At 34.4% G+C, this 22,128-nt stretch overlaps 1 long non-coding RNA gene across 1 annotated transcript in view; it reads right to left on the reverse strand.

The window, feature by feature from the left end:
* The window catches only part of LOC145679732 (uncharacterized), a 135,299-nt gene that overhangs the window by 50,555 nt on the left and 62,616 nt on the right, over positions 1-22,128 (reverse strand). The window lies entirely within an intron of this gene.

Genomic DNA, 22,128 nt, shown 5'->3' on the forward strand with positions numbered 1-22,128 from the left:
ACATTGCCAAATTTTACTGTAAAAGTCATATTCAATTAGTAGCTTGCAAGTTATCTAAGAGATGATCATGAAAGTCAAATATTTGATAGTTCCTTGAGAAGTTAGTTTATGATCAGTCGAGTCAAAAAAGTAATAGCAATAAAATTTTGAAATTTTTGAAAGTGTGAAACAAAGACGTAATGCTAAAAAAATTTACGAGCATTTCCAGCATTTTGAAAAATGTTAGGACCATACACAAAAGTACAAACTAAACTACTTACGATTGTGACATTCATTCGCTTTTTCCTTTGCCTTTTGTTACGCGTATATTTTTAGCAGTATACCTAATTCACTTTAGTGGCAATTTAACTTACATTAGAAATGTCATATTTGGATAATAATACATAACACAATCTATAAAAACACAGACATTGCTAATATTAGATAGGATTTCTGTTTAAAGTTGCATAACAACTTAAAAGAGAAAACTTCAAAATTTTCATTTCTGGTACGAACTATCTTGCCTAGTGTCTCGTTTCTGATTCTCAGAGTAAGGAATATGTTATCTATTATTTCTTGCCCTGCTAATGTTGTAAGGGATGAAAACAAACGATAAGTATACAGAAATATGCATACTGTTTCCGGAGAAAGAAGCAGTAGTTTCTTGTGTACGTAATGGTTTCTTTCAAAGAGCTGAATACACTTTGATCTTAAAAACTGGCAAGGAGATTATGCGGCAGCAAATCATATTATTCTATAAGTCATATTGTGAGAGCAATGTATAACTTCATAACTTTAAACTGAACACATACTGGACTATATCATATTAAGAAAATTGTACACTTTTCTCTATCGCATCTCTGGTATCGTATTAAATGCATACAAGAACGTAATTTTGACTTTGGAGGGTCCGAAATTTTTACACTATATAACAGATCATGAATACAGCTAACGTATTAGTCTCTTTAATAGTATTTTGTAGTTGTTTATCTGGTTACTTTCCAAAATTTTTATATTATATACTGATGTTTCTATTTTGAAAATATCAGAAGTGTGATTGTGATTTTACGAAGAGTCTTAAAATGAAAGCATTAAGAACACCTAATTATTCAATTATGCGTTAGGTAAGTGTGTTGCATAAGTACATATTATTAGTTGTTGAGAATTGAAATCAAATCAATATTTTTTGCGATGTAAATATTTTATTATATAGTTAAAAAGTGGGCATTACTCTTTTGTTCTTGTTATAAATATATGGCAGATGACACGTGACGATAAATCAGAAAAACTTTTAATGCATACACTTTCTATCTTAAGTCATAAATCAATTTGATTAACTATTCACTTTTTGGTCATTTAATTTAATTCATATTCGTGTTAAATATTGTTAGTTGAACTCTATAACTTTTGAAATTTGAAGACATTTGAAGCTGCATAAGTCCAACCTAAAATATAAAAATGTTTACAAATGAATCAAATATATGCTTATCATAGACGTACAAATCTTTACGTCTTTAATACTGCAATAGGTCGTACGTCTAATTTGAGATGTTTTCAGGAGAGCCAAAAAAAGTTTCTCCATATACACATAGAACATAAATATGTTTCATCTGTTACATTAGTACTAACTTTTAATTATGTTTGACTTTTTGTGTTACTTTCATTACAAAATTATGAAAAACTAGAAATGATAACATTGTAGGATTAACGAGTTTAGTTTCTGTAACGGTTCTCAGTCTACAAAAATAGTGTGTGAATTATGATTATATTTTATTTATGTGTAAAATAATTACTTATATTGAAAAGAAATTATTTAGCACATAAATAAAATATAATCACAATTCACATACTATTTTTGTAGATTGAGAATAAATTACTAATAGTAATTTATTAACAGGTACTTGTCAGAATTCACAGTAAATTATTAGGTATTGTTTCGTCTACTCGAATTCAAATATATACATATTATGAGAACACTAAACTTATGTACTTCACTGTGTAACATTCAACACAATGGTATAAGCTACTAATAAATTATTTTAAGAATATTTTTCTTTTGTACTTGGTCTTTGAATGATGAATTCACTGGTGACTGAGGTCTTTTATCCTCTTGAGGCGTTACATCACGTGACTACTCGTGAAATTAACAACCATAACTAATTACTCACGATGTTCAAAGCAAAGAATAATAAATGAGAAAAAAGTCAGCAGCTTAATTTAGATGTTTTAATTTTATTTCCAAGAAACAATACGGTTCATATAAATGATGTTCACTATAGATGCATTATTTCTTCCATACTGTTATTAAACATTTTTCTTTGTACATTTCAACAATTAATTGCCATTTTGCATTGTTTTCTTTTTAATTCTTTCTTTCAATCTATGAACATATGAAGATTTCTCTGTATGTGTGCTATCGCATGAGTCCACGTGCTTGTGCGTGTGGATGATACTAATGCATATCATTATCCTCTTATTTTTTATTTTTATTTATTTATTTATTTATTTATTTTTTGAAATAGCTTTATTATTTATACGACACTTCATTGTTTTATAGTTTGTTTTTATGAAGTCACACTATAATAATTATGACATTCCGTTTCTTAAGAAAAAGATGATACTAAAGTTATTGAGATTTAGCTTAATCTATTTCCCGCCAAGATACTTGATTGGTCTACCATGTAGTTTGTATTCGAATTCTGTATACATGCTAAATCTAACAGTTTTTTTTTTTTTTACTTTTATTGTTGTAAAATGATGTCGATCGACTGACAGCCAACAAATCAAATTAGGTAATCATTTCCAGGGAAGTTTCAATACTTAATTATCTTGAATATAGAGGTGATTTCAAGCATCAATGAATGATGAATAATATTGATTTGAGGTTTGTCAGAACTTTTATTTATGATTTACTCCTTAGCAACAACGTGGTTAAAAGATAGAGCAGCCAGCCTACTTTGTGCATGGCATGGAGGTCAAGTTATATCTCGTCAACTCTATTTGTTCCCATTGCATTTTTAAAACAATAGGAGATAGCTTAATACTAATAAAGCACAGTGCAAAAAAATATTAAGTGTACTCGATTTATTGCTGCAACAAAATAAATTAGATAGATCTAAAGCTAGTAAATTAATTCCATTTTTTATTTTATTCTTATTGTTATCACATATTTTGAAACGTTTTTGTGTTTGAGCCAAATAAGTTTTTTCTTCCTCTAAGTTAGTCACTCCTTAAATTGTAGACTGAAAATAAAATCCGCGCTAAGTGTCAAAACTAGAAAAGTTCGGTTTAATGTCAAGATGCGGAATATGTGTCTAACACTGCTCAGTGAACAACGGACTATCTAGTATTCACTGTGGAAGTAGTTCAAATAATTGCCAGAAGAATGCACGTGGGTATATATCCCACCAGTTCCGAAGTAACATTTGGGTTTTTTATTGAACATTTTCATTTTGACACTTAGCACACATTTTATAGTCAGTCTACAATTAATATAGTTGCACACTCAAATCGATTATTATAGCTAATGTTCAAACTTTCTTGGACATTACACACAATATATATAAGAGGTATATACCTCACGCTCATGGTAGGGTTATTTTGGAACATAATATATGTATATTATCTGTCAGAAAAAATATAGGACTTATTATTTTCTTTTTAATCGTTTTTAAAAACAATATTATCTTTTGAATAGGAAGATAAAAAAAACAAAGATTATCCCCTAATCTTATAATGTTCTCTTCAATTAAACTAAAAGCTTTCAGTTTGCTCCGTTTTGTGTGTCGGTATAAGATATAGTCTATCAGTAGCAAGGTCTATATCATATCCTTTCCTAAAGCTCTATCCACAGTCACTCGATTTGTGCATGCTATATAAATAATTGTATTCAAAATGTCTGGTAAACCTTCAAGTGTAAGGAAATTTGAAAAAAGTAAAATGAGTACAGGACAAGGGAAGACAAAACATAGGTACAATAATGAAAAAGAACTTGCAGAAGTTTAATAGATAAAGTTTCAGTTAGCAATGGAAGTTGTACTCTGTTAATATATATAGAGAGATAATTCTCTTATAAAATGACTAACGTTCCCGCCTTTTGTGTAGGAGATTCGGATCCGATTCCTGGTGTAAGTAAATTAAATCCGGACCCGACATTAAGTATTTTGAATTATATGTCTCATACAGTGATGGTGTCAAAATGAATTTTTACTCTAATAAATAACAAATAATTCATATCTGAGAGAACAATTTTCGAGATTGTAGATAAATCTCAGTACATTTTGCTTAGGGAAAAAATTAAAAAGAAAGAAAGAAAGGGAGGAAGAGACTAGAATGCCCACGAGAAGAGACGAAACAGAATTTTCGTTACGATATATGAGACGAAAAAGAGCTCTTCTAATAGAGACAGATACTTTTCGATACGAGACTTCACTTTCACAACATCTATTCGAGACGAGACGCCCTCAACTCTTGTCCTGTAGACAACCCTAAATAGAGGGCTGCGATGGCTTAGTGGTAGAGCTCTCACCGCTGGCGTGTGAGGTTCCTGGTTTGATCCCAGCTGCCGCCAAGTAGGCTTTGTAGTGGATAAACACCGTGTGCGTGGGTTTTCTCCAACTTTCTTTATTCCATCATTATCGTTCGTCTCATAATCAGCGTCTTCCTTAGCCTCGGCACATAATCCTAGGACATTAAAATCCCCCATCTCCTCCCCCAAAAAACTAGAAGAGACAAGAGATTTGGAAATTCTTAGACAGAGACTAGCATTACTCATAAAGACTATATAAACAAGTAAATATGATACCTATCTTCGCATACTTGCTTTATGGAGGAATCTTTAGTATATACGATACAAAGATGTGAACAAAATATATCAAATCTAGAGAAGCTGTTACCGTAGTACTATTATTGACGACATAAAAATAGTTCAAATTTAAGAAATGGAAAAGAAAATGTGTCCTTTTAAACCGTAAACACTTGATTGAATGTGACCACATCGAGAGGTGGTCTTCATACTACTACAACTTTCCAAACGGCTAAAATAACTCCTTAATTGTTGATCCACCACTTTCTCTCCTCTTCAATGACTGATGATGTAGAAACAAAGGAGGGGAGGTAAGAATGAAACTTCTTTTATATATATATATATATATACATTATAATTTATTTTCTTTTTAAGAACTAGAAAATCAGTTCAAGATCAAGAGCAAGGTAAACATAATTGAAATTCCCGCAAGGTATTTGCGACTGATCATTAGAATGTGCACATGTAAGTTTTTTTTTTTTTTTTGTATCCAGTAAAACTTGATTGGGCATATTTGTAGAGAGAAGCAGAACATGTGCTTGGAGATACTTTTCAAGAGAAACAAAAGGAGGACTTAAATTTCCAATAATATATAAGAATTATTATTATTATTATTATTATTATTATTATTATTATTATTATTATTATTATTATTATTATTATTATTATTTTGTTAACGTAGAAAGAGTAAGTGATAACCAAGAAAAGTATGTTCGAATTGCTTAAAATATTATTGTGTAAAAGACAAAGCTATGCTCAGTGGAGCTAAAGTAATATATAATTTGGAACCTTATTAACGTAATTTGTTGTCTTTATAGTATAATATCTGAATAGCAAATTTTAGAATTCATGAATTATACATAAGTAGACTATTAACAGGAAAATCATATATTTACCTGGTTATCCTTGTAATACTTACCTGTTGGAATCTGTAAAGAAACTTATAAACCTAACCTACGGAATATTTAACACAGCCTAATCTAATTTACAGCATGCTTACTTGAACTTAACCTAACTTAAAGGTACATGCTATGTTATAAGATGTACGGACAGATTTATGTGCTTATTTTCCAAAATTCTTTTGGATTTTTTAACTAGAATTCCACATCATTAGAACACATGCTTTTTTTTAAATTTTTGTATCTAAATTTTTGCACTGTTCTCACTGGATAAACATTTTTATTGTTTCATTTTCCCTAATTCCCAATATTGAGAACTAAACTTTTCGGAATGTCATTCTTTTTTACGCATCACTAAACCCGCCTAATGACACACCTGCACTGTATAATATTGTAAAGTGAATTGTGGTTGCCATGTACCTAAAATCTGCATTATTGTTTGATGATTACACTTTTCAAATTTAACAAATGTTTATTGTTAATTAATATACGGTAACAACGCTGTATATGCAATTACTATTTATTGATTTGCAACAGGAAGCAACAAATTAGTAAGGAAACAGAGTGTTCATCTACGTATAGTCAGTGTCGTTGCGTACTCCTACGAAACATGTGTTGGACTTTCTTTTGCTAGTAAACCACAACTTAATGAAAATGATTATATAAATATTATATAATTGGAAGTTTACCTAGGTATATTCCTACCTAGGTATATTCTTATTCCACCGATTTTCTATTATCATTCGATTCCATCTATATTGTCCATTTGTTTTCACCTTTTATTTGAATATTCTTGTACAAATATTAAACCTTTTATGATTTCCACCTTTTTAGGTAAATTTTAGACTTTCACTCAAATAGCAACTGCTTTCTTACTATTTATCGTAGGATCATGATCTATACCTCGTTTTCTTTTTTTTTTTTTCCAGGATAGAGCATACTTTCCAACAGTGCCACTCGTTTGCCGTATTATACACCAGAAATGGGAAAATCGGGTAAAGCCGGGAGATTTTTCGCAAAACATTTTTTGGGAATTTTTGCGCCGCTCTGGCCCGGGCCTGGGCTCACGTAGGGATCTGAATCTTTTCTAAAGCATACGCTGTTATATATATAATACGTGTGCAAAATTTCAATCTTGAATCTTGAAAACTAAGGTCGGGATAAACTTTTTGAAAGTCTGAGGGTGACCCATTTCTCATATATATATATATATATATATATATATATATATATATATATATATATACTTAAATATAGATATATAATATATATATATACTTAAAATGTATTGCGTCATTACCATTTGACTAAGTACATCGAGCCCTTTCCAACGGTACCACTCGCATGTCCATATGATACACCTGAACCGAAAAATTCGAAAGAAAAAAAAACAGGATTTTTAAAAAAAATCTCTCCAAAATACTTTGCCCCTCTGGTCCGGGCCCGGATTTGATTTTTTTATTTAAAAAAATACATTGTTATGTACATAATACGTGTGCAAAATTGCAATCTTGTATCTTGAAAGAAAGGGCGAAAAATTGTTGAAAGTCTAATTTAGGCCCTATATATACAGGGTGTTTCAAAACAACACCGACAACGTTTGGGAGGTCATTCCTGACACGAAAATAAGACAAAAAGTATAGACCATCCTGGTTCCGCAAATGCTTCCTTTCGGAGTTATAGGCTGCCGAAAACATGAAAAACTTAACTTTAAAGGTCCATAGCTCCAAAACTATGGAATCTACTGTAGTCGGGTCAAGACTTTATTTATGAACTAGTAGATGCCCTATCCAAAAATACATGTTTCAGAATCCTAAGGTGCTCGCGTAAGAATTTTTATAGAGGGAGTTTAGCTACGGACATATCATATGAAGTACTCAACAACTACCTATAAAAATTGTTGCGGAAGTATTGCAGGTTTCTGAAACTTGGATATTTGGATAGGGCACATATTACTTCCTAAGTGAAGTCTTGACCCGACTAAGAAAGGCCCCATAGTTTTGGAGCTATGAACCTTTAAAGTTCATTTTTTCATGTTTTCGGCAGGCTATATCTCCGAAAGGAAGCATTTGTGGACCCAGGATGGTCTATACTTTTTGTCTTATTTTGGTGTCAGGAAGCACCTCCTAAACGTTGTCGGTGTGGTTTAGAAACACCCTGTGTATATATAGTACACACAAACACACACATATATATTACTATTTCGCCTAGAGTCATGGTTCAAACGTCATTTTCTTTAGTATTAGTTGAATATACCCATGCTTCACACGGGGGCTGTATTAGGAAGTCAACGCCTGTGGAAGTATCACCATTGATCTCAGCGACCGCGAAAACTATGGATTTGATACTAATATCGGTCATTTTGGGCTATTTTTTTTACATGTGTCGGATCCACACACCCCTTCCCCCGCTGACTCCCGGCCCGCATGCAATTGTAACTAAATTTGCAAGTCATCGCTAATGGAAGTGTCACCATTGATTTCAGCGACCGCGAAAACTATGGATTTGACACTAATATCGGTCATTTTGGATTACTTTTATGTATCGGTATCTCACCCCACCCCCACCCCCGGTGATCCCCGGCCCGGAGTCGAATAGCATGAATTTGGAAGTTAATGCGATCAGTTTCACCATTGATTTCAGCGACCGCGAAAACTATGTATTCGACACTAATATCGGTCATTTTCTACTACTTTTACATGTCCCGGTAAACGTCCCCCTGAGACCCCCTGGTTCTAATTTTGACAAAAACGTTTAACTCTGGTCTGGAGCCTAGACCAAGGTATTCGTGACTAAAATTTGGTAACTCTCGGTCAATTTGTCTGGTTCCCAAGCCGGTTCCGGTAAACGCCCCCCTCAGACCCCCTGGTTCGAAATTTGAAAAAAGGGCTTGGTTTTGATCTGAGGCCTGGGCCAAGGTACCCCTGACCAAAATTTGGTAACTCTCGGCCCACTCGTCTGGTCCCCAGGCCGCACACAGACAGACTAACAGTGTGAAAAACTTTTGAAATTTGCCTTAAGAAAAAATAAAAAGTCACGCCCCTTCGTTCCCAATTGGCGCCGCCAAGTTGACTATCCGGTTCCAAAACGCAACTGGGGTGTTCTTTGATCCATCCTCGACTTGACCGATAAAAAATCCCGGCTTAAATACCTGTTATAGAACCTAAATAAGCGGTCAAAATCTATACTAAGCCATGGTAACAAAAGTTACCAAAAATCCTAAAAGGGTTAATCACAAATATGTAGTATGTATCGTACGCGATCGACGAAATACATTTGATCGTAATCAAGCTTGGCGTGCTAGTTGACCTTGACATTAGTATGTATAGTGAAGGCCTTCGATTCCGAACATCAAAGTTGGGGTTTTGAATTGGTCAAATTTTCGGGGGGGAAAATCTAAGTGTTATTACCAGAAATACATTTAAGAAACCTGTTATTAAATGTTATTCTGAGGTATAGGAAAAATTATGAGACGGTTGATTAGCTATGTCATAAATGCAGTGTTTACTTACAAGATAGATTTGCTATTAAATATATATATATATATAATAGCAATATATGATGGAGTAATTTTAACCTTAGTAAGCAAACTTACTGGATCCTACTGGATACCTCCATAGGACCAATGGTGTCATTCAGATCTCTTAACAACTCCTTCTATGATCAGTATAGTATTAATATTATCATTATATGATTATAGCATTATTTATTCCAATGATACTAGTAATATTCCCTGTACTCTGATCAAAATTAGAAACGAATTGACAGTTCAAAACCACGTGAAAATTACGTCACGTGGTTATTAAAGTCACCGAGAAACGGATAAATCATAAATGTCATGATGATGGTTTAGAGTAGAGGGTTTCTGTAGAAAAGAGCAACAGCCTTACAATGTTGTCATCTTGTAACATATACTCAGAAGTGAAAGACAGTACAGCAAATGCTTCAACGGAAAACTCACGGCGTGGCAATAGGACAAGAGATGCTCCTCCAAATGTCAATTCCTTTTTTACGTTGATCAGAGTACAGGATTAAGTCATATAGCATCTTTATATTAACATTCTATATTTCATTTTCAAAAATAGTACTAGAGGATTACTGTTATCATTACTTTCATAAGTACTGGATCTAGAAGTGAAGAGACACTTTTTACAACCGTATCCAGGGTCGGCTCGGACGAACCGGCTGATAATGTCACCACTCCATAGGACCCACAAAACATTTTCATTTTTTAAACTCTTACAGCAACCCAGGGATAAACAATTTCTGCTAATTTTGTGTATATATCAATTTATTTCGTATAGTCTGTAGTAAGTTACAAGTAATTAGAGTACTTTTTTTAAGTACAGTAAATTGCGCAGACAATTCAATAATGTTACACTTTTTTTTCTTTGTTAGAAAGGTCTCTCGAAATGGCCTTTAGTTACGCCGTCTGAATTCATCTGTTCTTTGTGCAACACAAAACAGAATCAAAGACGTAATATCTTCTTGCACTCATTTCACACTTTCTTGAGTTTGAACCATTTGCACAGTTGAAGGAAGGTAAAAATTAGTCATGTCCTGACTTCACCACCTTCGCATTTTTAAATCCGTGTTTATTTGGATTTTTTTTTAAAATTCTTAATATTGTACAATGGGCTATCTGGAATGAAATTTAGACTAACTGCAAATTAGAAAGTTACAAGTACTAGTGTGGAGGTGAATTAAAATAGGTTGGTTGAGGTTTATCGTCCCTTCTCAGCATTGAGCCTATATGCGATGTAAATCCTCATTTTTAAGATAAAATCCAAACCTCCATAACCATAATGTGTTCAAATTTCAAAGCTCTCCCACCGAGAATCAAACCCGAGATCCTGTACCCAAGGCGCGAGCGTGCTAGCAACTAGACGAGTAGGAAGAATGGAAGGATGAAAAGTTTTGAACTTAGCTAAGAAGTAAGGTTGCCTACAAGACGATAGGGGACTAAAAAAGACACATTTTCTGAAACGAGATAATACTTTCAAGTACTCAACTTTATTAGGAAGATAGTGCTTTGTGATTTTCTCGACTTATGCATTTAATTGTTATTGTTCAACGTGATGTCCATATTATGAAGATACCGATTTGTTTCTTATTCTTTTTTCTCAGGTATCTAATATGAAATAATGGAAGTATAGAATATCAGATCAGAATGCAACACGTCTTTCAGAGTGGAGTAATTGCAGAAGAAACCTATCCTAAGATGAAGCAGACTTCGCAAAATGGTGCAAATCCCATGCAATATTCAAAATTATACATAATTATATTACATTAAATGTAATACATATTCAAGATAGTAACATCACAATATAAATTTTAAGAGCACCGTATTTTTATCTTATGTCATCACTAGAGCAACCCAAAAGCATAAAAAGCATAATAGCAATATATATAAGTGATTTTCAAAATATTTATGAAGTTGAAAAACAATGCTGTGGAGAATCAGGGAAGAAGAATTGTCTTCAGTGGCGTATTTAGGAGGCTATCGGGCTCAAGCCCCCCCCCCCAAATAAATTTATTAGTTTTTCGCATTCCACGTACAACAATAATCCTTCTTACCATTTCTAAGAATGTTATTGACATTTCATTTTCTTATGCTCTTTGTTCAGAAATAATACTGTATTTGTCAAATTTCATTCCATGTAAGAACTGCGTCCTTTTGTTCTTTCTTTCGTCCTTTCTACTTTTCTGTTTCCTTTTCTTGACGTTACTTTCTTTCATTTCGTCTATCATACTTTATCGACCGTTGTCAGTTGTGATTCAAGCCGGCCGTCATCAGTAACACCAAAACTAAGAGGAGTTGATAAGTGAAACTGGTTTTCCACACCAACTTGCGAGGCTATCAACATGACAGGACTTTAGTTATCATAACAAAGGAAAAATTATATCGTTTAGTTATTTTTAAAATAAAGAAATATTTGAATTAAAGAAAATTAAAACGGGGGAATAATTAGCCCGAGAAATTAGGAGGACCAACAGGATGCTTTCTTTTTCTTGTATGAATAGAATAAAGGGTTAGATTCCCTCCTAAATTTTTCTATTATATCATATAAGATTTATCGGTCTGCAATTCTTGCCATTATAACTTCAATTTATGCATAAATTAAAATATATTTTATTCTCAAACTCAGATGGGCAATTGCCCACTTCCTTCCTTGTGTTGGGAATAGCCCCTCGAAACAAAATCCTAAATACACCTTATTCTAGAGAAGGGAGATGAAACTCATATTACGGTAGATGAATCTGATCAACTGTTGTAGGGTATATTATATATTAAGCGATGTTGATGAAATAGTAGTACATATCAGTATTACAAATCACTGCCGTGAACTCATTCTGAAATCTGAATACATGCATATTTATAATTGGTATCTTTCTAATTAGGCATCCACAAAGATCCACGTTAAAATTGTTTTATAATAATATAATAATATAAATAATGACTTTCCCAAAACTATGAAGAAAGAATATCTATTATGTATGACTCAACAATACTGTTTGAGCAAAATGATGATAATCTCAATAACATTACAGGAATCGTTACAGAAATCTGACGCATGTCATATACTCTTTAGTTAACAGATGTAACCTTAAGATCATGGAGAAAAATATTCCAGCAATAGATTTCTTTTCTTTGCTTACGAAGCATCCTCTCTCAAAAGAAAAATTGGGACACGCGGAAATACATAGGAACAAACCATGGTTCGAACCAGCAAAGAAGAGGAAACAGGCAAAATTACGTTGGCTACAAAATCCGAATGAAATAACTACACAAAATTTCTAGACATCAGGCGGGAAACTTCCAAAACTTTTAGAACAAAGAAACGACATTTTTTGAAAGCTAAAATTTAGGAACTTGAAGATAATAGTAAAAATAAAAACATTCAGGACATGTATAACGGGATCAACGAATTTAAGGAAGGCTATCAACCTCGTGCTTATATTAAAGAAAGCTGATGGAATAGTTCTCACTGATACAGATAGCATTTTAAATAGATGGAAAGATTTCTTTCACGATTTTCTGAACACGCAGTCAAAAACTAATGTGCGTGCAGAAAGGGAGATACTCACCGCAGAATCGTATATTCCAGAACCCAACCGAATAGAAGTAGAAATCGCTATAAAAAATTAAAGAAAAACAAATCTCCGGGTGTAAACGAAATTCAGGCTGAGCTAATTTTAGCTGGAGGCGAAAAATTGTGGAACAAGATACACAAACTCATTCTCCTTATCTACAACAAGGAAGAACTGCTACAAGAGTGGAAAGATCAATGATGTTCCAATCCACAAGAAAGGCGACAAAACTGACTGTAATAATTATCGAGGCATTTCTCTTCTGTCAACATCCTATAAAATCCTTTCAAACAATCTATTAGCAAGATTGACCTCATACGCAGATGAAATTATTGGAGATTATCAGTGTGGATTTAGAAGAAATCGATCAACTATCGACCAAATATGTACCATTCGCCAAATACCCGAAAAGAAGTGGGAATACAGTAGCCCGGTACATCAACTATTTATTGATTTGAGAAAGGCTTACGACTCAGTTAGGAGAGAAACATTGTACAACGTTCTTACAAAATTTGGAATACCGAAAAAGCTAATTAGATCAATTAAGGCATGTTTAAATGAATCCCAAAGTAAAGTCCGGGTAGGAAAATTTTTGTCCACGAGCTTTCACGTCGAGAATGGCCTGAAACAAGGAGATGCGTTGTCGCCAGTATTATTCAACTTTGTACTAGAATTCGCTATAAGGAAAATCGAAGATAGCAACCAGGGCCTAGAGCTCAATGGTGTTCACCAGGTTATGCGTACGCTGATGATGTAAATTTAAAAGATGATAGAAGAACAATAGAAAGAAACGCAGAGATCTTATTAAACGCTTGTAGGGACATGGGTTTAGAAGTAAATGCAGAGAAAACTAAATACATGGAAGTGCGTCGGGACCGTAATACGGCAAATTATGAATGCGTTAAAATATTAAATAATACATTTGATAGAGTGGATATTTTCAAATATCTAGGATCAATATTAACAGACGACAATCATATTCACGATGAAATTAAATGTCGACTAAAAACAGAGAATTCGTGTTATTCTTCAGTTCAAATTCTGTCGAGGAATTTGAAGCTTAAAATATATAAAACGATAATTATACCTGTTGTTCTGTATAGTTTCGAAACATGGTAGCTTGCTATGAGGGAAGAAATAGACTGAAAGTATTTGAGAACAGGACGCTCAGACGAATATTCGGACCCAAGAGGAACGGGAATGGGGAATGGCGGAAACTTCATAACGAGGAACTACGTAAATTATACGGCTTATCAAACATTGTTAGGGTCATCAAGTCTAGGCGACTTAGGTGGCCAGGACATATAGCCGGGATGGAAGAAAGTAGGAACGCTTTCGAAGGTCCGAATATAAGACCAATCGGAAAACGACCATTAGGAAGACCTAGTCGCAGATGAGAAGACAATATTAAGATGGTACTCGCAGAGATAGGAATACAAAGTAGAAACTGGATCCAGTTGGCTAAGGATAGAAGTCAGTGGAAAGCTTTTGTGAACGCGGCATTCAACCTCTGGGTTCCATTAGGCTATATAATTAGTTAGCTTACGAAGCATGAGTATATGCCTAGGCTGATACTACAAATAGATTAAATGCGCATTTACTGAAAAGATGGATTCTACTGACATTGGATAGTCTATATACTCTTCGTGAGCTAGGGCTAGGGGAGAGGAGGAGATAAGATTTCATATCAGGTTACGTCACGCACAGTCGCACGCCTTCATTCTCATTAAAAATTGAAAAGCCAAGAGAAACAAGTTTCATCTCACTTCCCTTTGTGGCAGTCGGACACAAATCATCACACTTATCTGCAAAAAGCACTTTTCAAATCGGATTATTGGGAGAGCCTCCAGTTCCAATGTTGGGAGAGGGGGACATGTCTCCCCATTTCCCCAGAATTTGTGCCCGTACCTACAGCTGAGACAACTTTCCAGCATGAGGAGAGGGGCATATCCTAATCTGGCATTTATTGCAATTTATGACCAAGTAGCGGAAGTGGAATTATTACATATTGATGACAGTACTAAACGCACTAAAGCACGAAGTTCAGTTTCAAGTACTACAGAATACGATTCTATTTTTAAAAAATGGAAAAGCCGAGAGAAGTCAATTTCATCTTACATTTCTTTGTGGCAGTCGGACACAAATCACCACACTTATCCCAAAAAGCACTTTTTAAGTCAGATTATTGGAGGGACAGTTCCCTCCAGGCCCAAGATTAGAGGAACATGTCCCCCTCGTCTCCCTCGGGATTTGCGGCAGTGCACACAAGTGAAACAAAAACTGACTCGAGTAAAGCATATCTCTTTACAATGCATTAAGTAGAAATTCCATTAAATATTAAAGAAGCTGGTTGCATAAAATATTAATAAATAGATCAAGATATTTAGAATATTTAATGTATAGTAAATATTTTACATTATACACGATTAATATAAAACAATGACTGAAATTAACAATAATGCGTAATAAAGCATAATTTGGAAAAAGAAATAAAGCATAATTACACAAAAAATAAAGCATAATGTGGGTTGCTCTAGTCATCACCATAAGTTTTTATAATCACTTTTAAGAAGTCTCGATTATGCTCCATTTCTACTCCCGTTAATATCGTTCGAATAATAACCATCTACGTTTATGTCTCTTTGCTTCTACAATACTTATGTCACTTCTTAGAGCACTTCTGTCAATTACTTTGCAAGTAATGTCCTTTAAACATTTATTTATGTAGCTTCAAAGTCATCTCAGAACACGGAAGGCAAAATCTGAACTTATTTCCATTTTTAATAGACACGCACAAGCAACAAAGCCTTATAAATCTTGTTACGCAGATAAACAAATAACTCTGGTTCTGTTTACCATATGTTATGAAATACAAATTCTCATCACCTTTCTTTGATATGATATTAATATTTCGTGAAATACGTAACTTCTATTTCAAACCGTAGTAGCTAATCTCTTTAGGAACAGATGTTAACATTGTACTGCAATAACTGATGGACGAAAAACAAAGATTCGTGATCTGAGATGACACTTCAAAATCTATTGTTCTTATCCATTTCTCAGCCAAAGATTATTTTTATGCCGACTAATGCTGTGTTTCTTTCGAGTGCATACGTGGCTGGTGTTGGCGTGTCTCTGAATAGGTAGAAAATTTACATTTGACCTTCTGCCATTTCGGAAGCTTCATGCTGAGTCATTGGAGGTCGAATAAGACTTTGGTTAACCAATGTAGCTCTAATGACGTAAACACATATATATCCCATAAAACATGCAACAGGTAAATCTATTATTAAGTTCCCGCAGAGTAATGGACCAGAAAGCAAAACAACACAAGGAACGTAGAGTGTCATAGACAATAGGGACAATAGGCATTCATTTGTATCTTGTGCTGACGTTGAAATCGGATAGAACTAGATAGAATATACATTTTTCCATTATTTTTCTCAGCCACTATTTCTAAAAATAAAGATATATTGTGCCTTGTCCTCATCCTTCAGGCAGATATATTGGTGATACTCTGCTAACCTATGTGTTGACAACAAATCTGTTGAATACAGAGCGCTGAATTCGAATTTTTGCTAGAGACTGCGATGGTTCAGTGGTAGAGCGTTCATCTCTGGTGCAAAGAGTTCTCGGTTCGATCCGAGCTCAAGTCAAGTTGACTTCGTGATGGACTTTGGTTAATTTGCATCCGTGAGTGTTCTAAGGGCTCTTCTATTTTCTTCATTCCATTTTTTTTTAAATTCATTTTTATCATCACCGTCTCCTTAAACTTACACGACATGACCATGGGACGTAAAACTGAAACATTCCATTTTTCGAACCTTTGCTACCCGGAGAAAAAAAAAATCCACCCTCCTCTTGTATGAACTGGAATGTAAAATGTTTTCTGAACTTACGTACGTTCAAAAACATGTTTTTAAGGTCAACTGTACTTCTAATGTGTTATTTATTTTAGTGGAAACATTGAACTTCAAATTATTTAAATTTTGACTGCAAAATTCATCAGTACACTTCCGTCACAATATTAGCTATAGAGCAGGAGTTTTCAAACTGAGCGGCGCGCCACCCTGGGGAGGCGCGGAATGTTGTAAGGGGAGGCGCGAGGACTTAGAAAATAGATTCTACTGTTAGAGACAAACTTAGAGATCTCTTGCCCCAACCACTACCCATTTCCTTCCCACAACCCAGGGCTGATCTTAGGCATCACGTGCACTGTCATTCTCTTCAATGTTGCCGTACTTCCGTAACCTATCATAAACTGAACAAAATTCAGCATTTTTAAAAAAAGTAATGAATGGAAGATAAAAGAAAGGGATAACAGAGGGATGTGGAAACGTTGATTTTCAGGTAACGGGGGTCATAAATCTCTAACAAATGTCTCCAAGGACAGGAGGGAGAGTTTTGAGGACTTTCCAGATTGAAAGAAAAAAGTATCTTTAATTCTGTCTGCTAGTGTACAAATGATCATATTTATAATGCAACACGCATACTTGAGTTTGTACCCTTCTTCCCAAGTTCCTCTCTACATCGTTGCCTGAATTTTAGAGCTCAGTGAAGAATGAGTATCCGGAATTAAGTAAGAAGGCCTTGCGAGTGCTCCTTCCTTTTGTAACTTTCTATCTCTGAGAAACCTGATTTTCAGCAATGGCGGTGATTAAATCCAAATATAGGTCAAAACTATATCTCCAGAAAGAGATGCGTCTTGCCATTTCAAAATATGTACCGAGATTTAGTAAACTGTGAAACTCAAAACAAGCTCATATATCCTATTGACTTTGCTCAGCATTTAAATGTGTCGGTTTTTGTTATGTAAATCCAATCTCTGCTCGTATTTTTCAATTTTGACATAAATATCTGACTTACCACAGTTTATAATTATTAACACCAGCTAATAACATTAAAAGGTGAAGTCAGTGTGTACAATGTACATCACCTGTGTTAATGAGATATTTTCATTAGTGATTAATAAATGTAACATAGTTAATCATAATGATAGTCTTTCTTTTAGGAACACATGTATTTATGTTGTTGACACATTCCATTTTTGACAGAGGAGGCGCGTTCAGAGTTTGGTGGTTGAGGGGAGCCTGAACTGCAAAAAGTTTGAAAGCCCCTGCTATAGAGAATAAAAAACACATTTCACACGCTTCTCAATACTTGGTGACCAGACATCTCGTTTATAACTGGAATATCCCTTTTTACTTTCGAACGACGATAAGAGAGAATGATGTTCGAAAAAAAATTAATTCGAAATTTTAATGGATTTACACTTTTTATGGTCTTAACAAGTCGAAGAAGTTATGTTAATATCCGTCCGTCCGTTCGTTCGTTCCGACACGTCTGGAGACAGAACTGTTCAACGTATCGGCACATTTTAAACTTAATGTTTTTATCAGATTTTCCAGGAAGGGAGGTTTCAATTTTTTAAAGGATAGTTTACTGAAGGGTGAAAATGAAAAAAAAAATCCAATTTTCTCAAAAACGGCTCTAACGACTTTGTTTTTGTTATCGACATTGGCTTGGCTTCATTTATCCGTTGCTTTCTGCTATAATAATTGCTGAAGCTTATGTTTATCATATGGAGCGCTCACAGCACAGGGCAATCAACCCATAAAGTTGTGAGAAAAATAGGCATAAAATTTGTATTGTCAGCTTAATTACACGGAAATTTGAAGTTTGGATTGTACGCATAACTAGATGGAAAATTTTACACCTTTTTTCCCTTTACGTTAGTCTACTAACTTTGATTTGGAACTTTAAAATTTCATCTTTTTTTCCACTGAAAAATATTGATAATTAAACAAGGAAATAATTATACAATGATAATTTAATTGAAATTCATCGTAATTTGGCACATGGCAAACAGCAGTGTAGTAATTGAAGTTGAAGAAGGAGGGAAATTTCATTCACCTCTGAATACTTTCCAGAAACCTCGTTCCCTTTCGCTTTCTAGACGGGGTAGGGAACTTGGTAATGGTATCAAACCGTCATGTGTAATTACAAAAATTAAATTTATAAACAAATAAGAAATCATCAGTTTATCAGGCTTTAATTGATAATTTATTCACAAGATTCCCTATCAAAGGCGTGGTAGATGAAGTTTCTGTTCTACATGGGTCGACATTGCCAACTGACATGGTCGATATGGAAAAGATGTTGTATGGTGATAGAGAGATGATACTTCTTGCTGAGTATTTCAAACCTGACCAAGAAAAATCGTTATCAGACTTAAGTCTAACAAGTAGATTGTCGATGAGAAGTTGCAGAAATCAGGTAGAAGTATTATCAATTTCCACGACAGAGTGCGAACGGGGATTTCCCTTTATGAATTTACAGATGACTGATATTAGAAATAGATTAAGTGCTCAAACATTGTCTAACTTGTTGCTCATCAATGTTAAGGCCCACCGCTAGACAAGCTCAAAGTAGACGAGCTAGTTATTTCTTAGCTGAAGGATGGACATCATTCCACTGCGGATGATTTACCGCCAAAAAGTTACCAACAGGAAATAAATCCGATTTCAAGATTTGTTTTAAGGTGGAAAATTATGAGTTACGGAAAATGTATACTTGTATTACTAATGGCTTATTTGTGTTATTCAACTTTGTACGTACTTTTTAGTAAGTCTCTTCTTTGCTTTAGCTAAACTACTTTTGAATAAATATTCATAATAATTGCAATTATGCATATTTGTAACTTAAATTTAACGTGATGTTTTAGTGATTACACAAACTACAATTATGAGCATACTTTATGGAGATGCTCTCACATGAGGTACCTGAGCACCTTTATACCCTATGAACAACTGATTTTTCAAATCTTTTGTGAGAAAAATACTGTGAACTGAGAACCATAACCTTTTCCATATTGTGCAGGGGTATTTTCCTGCGAATAGAAGTTTCTTTTGGAATGCGTTCAGAAATTAACACTTGCAAGAATACTCTCTTAGTACAAGTATATTTTAGGCACACACTAATTTTCCCCACCTCGAAGTGTTTCAATTTCCTCACTGACAAACACTTTACCATTTTATATCGTAAAGGTCAGATCCACCGTTATTGTAACAGAGTGGTGCTTGAGCGATTGACTAGAAATTCAAACTCCGATTAGTGACAATTTCACAGTCTTGTTTTATTACAAGTGCAAACTCTTTAGTCAGTTCAGAAGAGGCCGTGGATCGTGTTCAGAGTTGATGACGATGGATTTTGGTGAGTCAAAGTAGGTCAAAGTGGATGAGAGTGATTCATGGTGGGTGGTGGGTCAGAGTGGGTCACCGTGCGTGGTGGGTCATGGCAGGTCACAGTGGGTCAGAGTGGGTCACGGTGGGTGGTGGGTCATTGTGGATCGTGGATCAGAGTGGGTCATGGTGGGTGGTGGATCAGTGGGTTGTGGGTCACGGTGGTGGTGGGTCAGTGGGTCGTGGGTCAAGTTTTCATTGACCCACGCCAACTCTGGCCATGGCATCTCGTGGTTGTAAGAATAGACCAAATGTATGTTGTTACATCTCTAATGAATTTGTTGCACGCAAAGACAGAAAATTACAGATTTTGTAAGAACAGCATATTTCGTATACTTCCATATGAAACTTGGAGATCAAGATAAATCGTGAGCTCAACACAATGTGTATAGGTCTTGTGTGGAGGAGTTACGGAACCGGAGCACTGGAAAGCGGTCATCTATGTCATTCGCAATACCAATGGTGTGGAGAGAACCCAAAAACCACAGCGACGATTGCTACTTCTGTTCCTGTGAAATTGTGGGACACAATACTCGAAACAAGACAAAGATAGTGTATCCCAATATTCCCTCTGCACCCTGCAATGAGACCTGTGCTGCACGGCCCAGACTTGCCTGTTCCGACACCTTCCATCAAGTCTTGAGTTTGTAAGTGATCCTAGTTCGTACAGTGATTCAGTGGAAGGCAGTGAAATAGAAGATGAAGTTTACAACCTCCCTAGTGGATCTCGTGACCCTATACCACTCACTCAAAGCCAGCTCAATGATCTAGTTAGAGACCTAAATTTGTCTAAAGAATCTGCTGAACTTCTTGGTTCCAGACTTAATGAAAATAATCTTCTTTTTTTTTTTTTTTTTTTTGTCTGTCTGCATTCACATTAAACAAAACCTGTTCAGTTATTTAGTGTAATAAGCTCTTTAGTTTGCTAGAAGATAAAAAATAAGGTATAATAAAGCAGTATTGAATACGGAAGAAGACCCAAATTTTGACATTGATTTGTAAGAAAACTTTACGTGACAGGAAAAAAACGAATTCATTTTTCGTAATCAGCTAGGAACAAAGAATTAAGTTCACTATTAATCAAAAAACAACCTCACTTTTTTTTTTTTAATTTGCAGCCCTGTGTAATCTAACAACACAGCATAATTCATTTGTTTTTAAAAATCTACAACCGGTACTTTAGTCTTTGGGGGTGACTTTTTTCGGGCGATCTTCTCAAAAATGACTGAGGCAACTTTGTTCGTATTTCATTAATAATGTAAAAACACGGCTTAATCTACTTGTTCTTTAACTGTCCACAAGAGGTAGTATACTCTTGGGGAGTTTCTCAGGAGTTTTTTTTTTTTTTTTTTTTTTTCAAACACGACAGCCAATTTTGTTCACATTTAATTACTGTAATAACCTGACAATACAACATAATTTGAAATATATCCAGAAGAGATCGTTTAATTTCGAAGATGTGTTTGTTTTCGGACGTTTCTCTCAAAAGCGACTCAGGTGATTCTCTTCATGTTTCACAACTAAATATTTCATTAATCACCTATAACGTTCGGTAAATTACTTCTTATGAATGTATCCACAAGAGGTGGTTTATTTTTTTGGACGAAGTTTCCCGAAAACGCCTTATAATTATTTTTGTATTCACAAATAAATGTTTCAGTAATAAGTGAAGGATAATATGATTTAGTTTAAGAAATTGGATCGAAAAAGTTTAGTACATTAGTCCGTACCTTTTATTTCAGAAAGTCGTCCGTTGTTCCGAGAAAAATGGAAACGGGGAGCAAAATGTCCAGTTTTATAAAAAAGTATTCCCTTTTTGGTTCGTTGTTACGTAGTATACTAGTAATTTCTTATATGGACTTCTACAGTGTTTTGAAGGAAATCCCAATACTTCTACAAGAAATTCACTCATCAAACAAATCAAACAAATATGAACATTGAAGAGATAATTAATGCCCGTAATCCTGGTTCTGGTTAAATATTAAAGCGTTAAAAATTGAAGCAGGGACAAAGTTAAATGAATAAAAATAGCTTAATTTTGAAAAGCTTGATATTTTTTCTCACTGACATGAATTACAACATAATATCATTATACATAGCTTGCTGTCATGCC

Source organism: Thermobia domestica, chromosome 2 (genome assembly GCF_964235325.1).
Source record: "Thermobia domestica chromosome 2, izTheDome1.hap1.1, whole genome shotgun sequence".
Lineage (NCBI taxonomy): Eukaryota > Metazoa > Arthropoda > Insecta > Zygentoma > Lepismatidae > Thermobia > Thermobia domestica.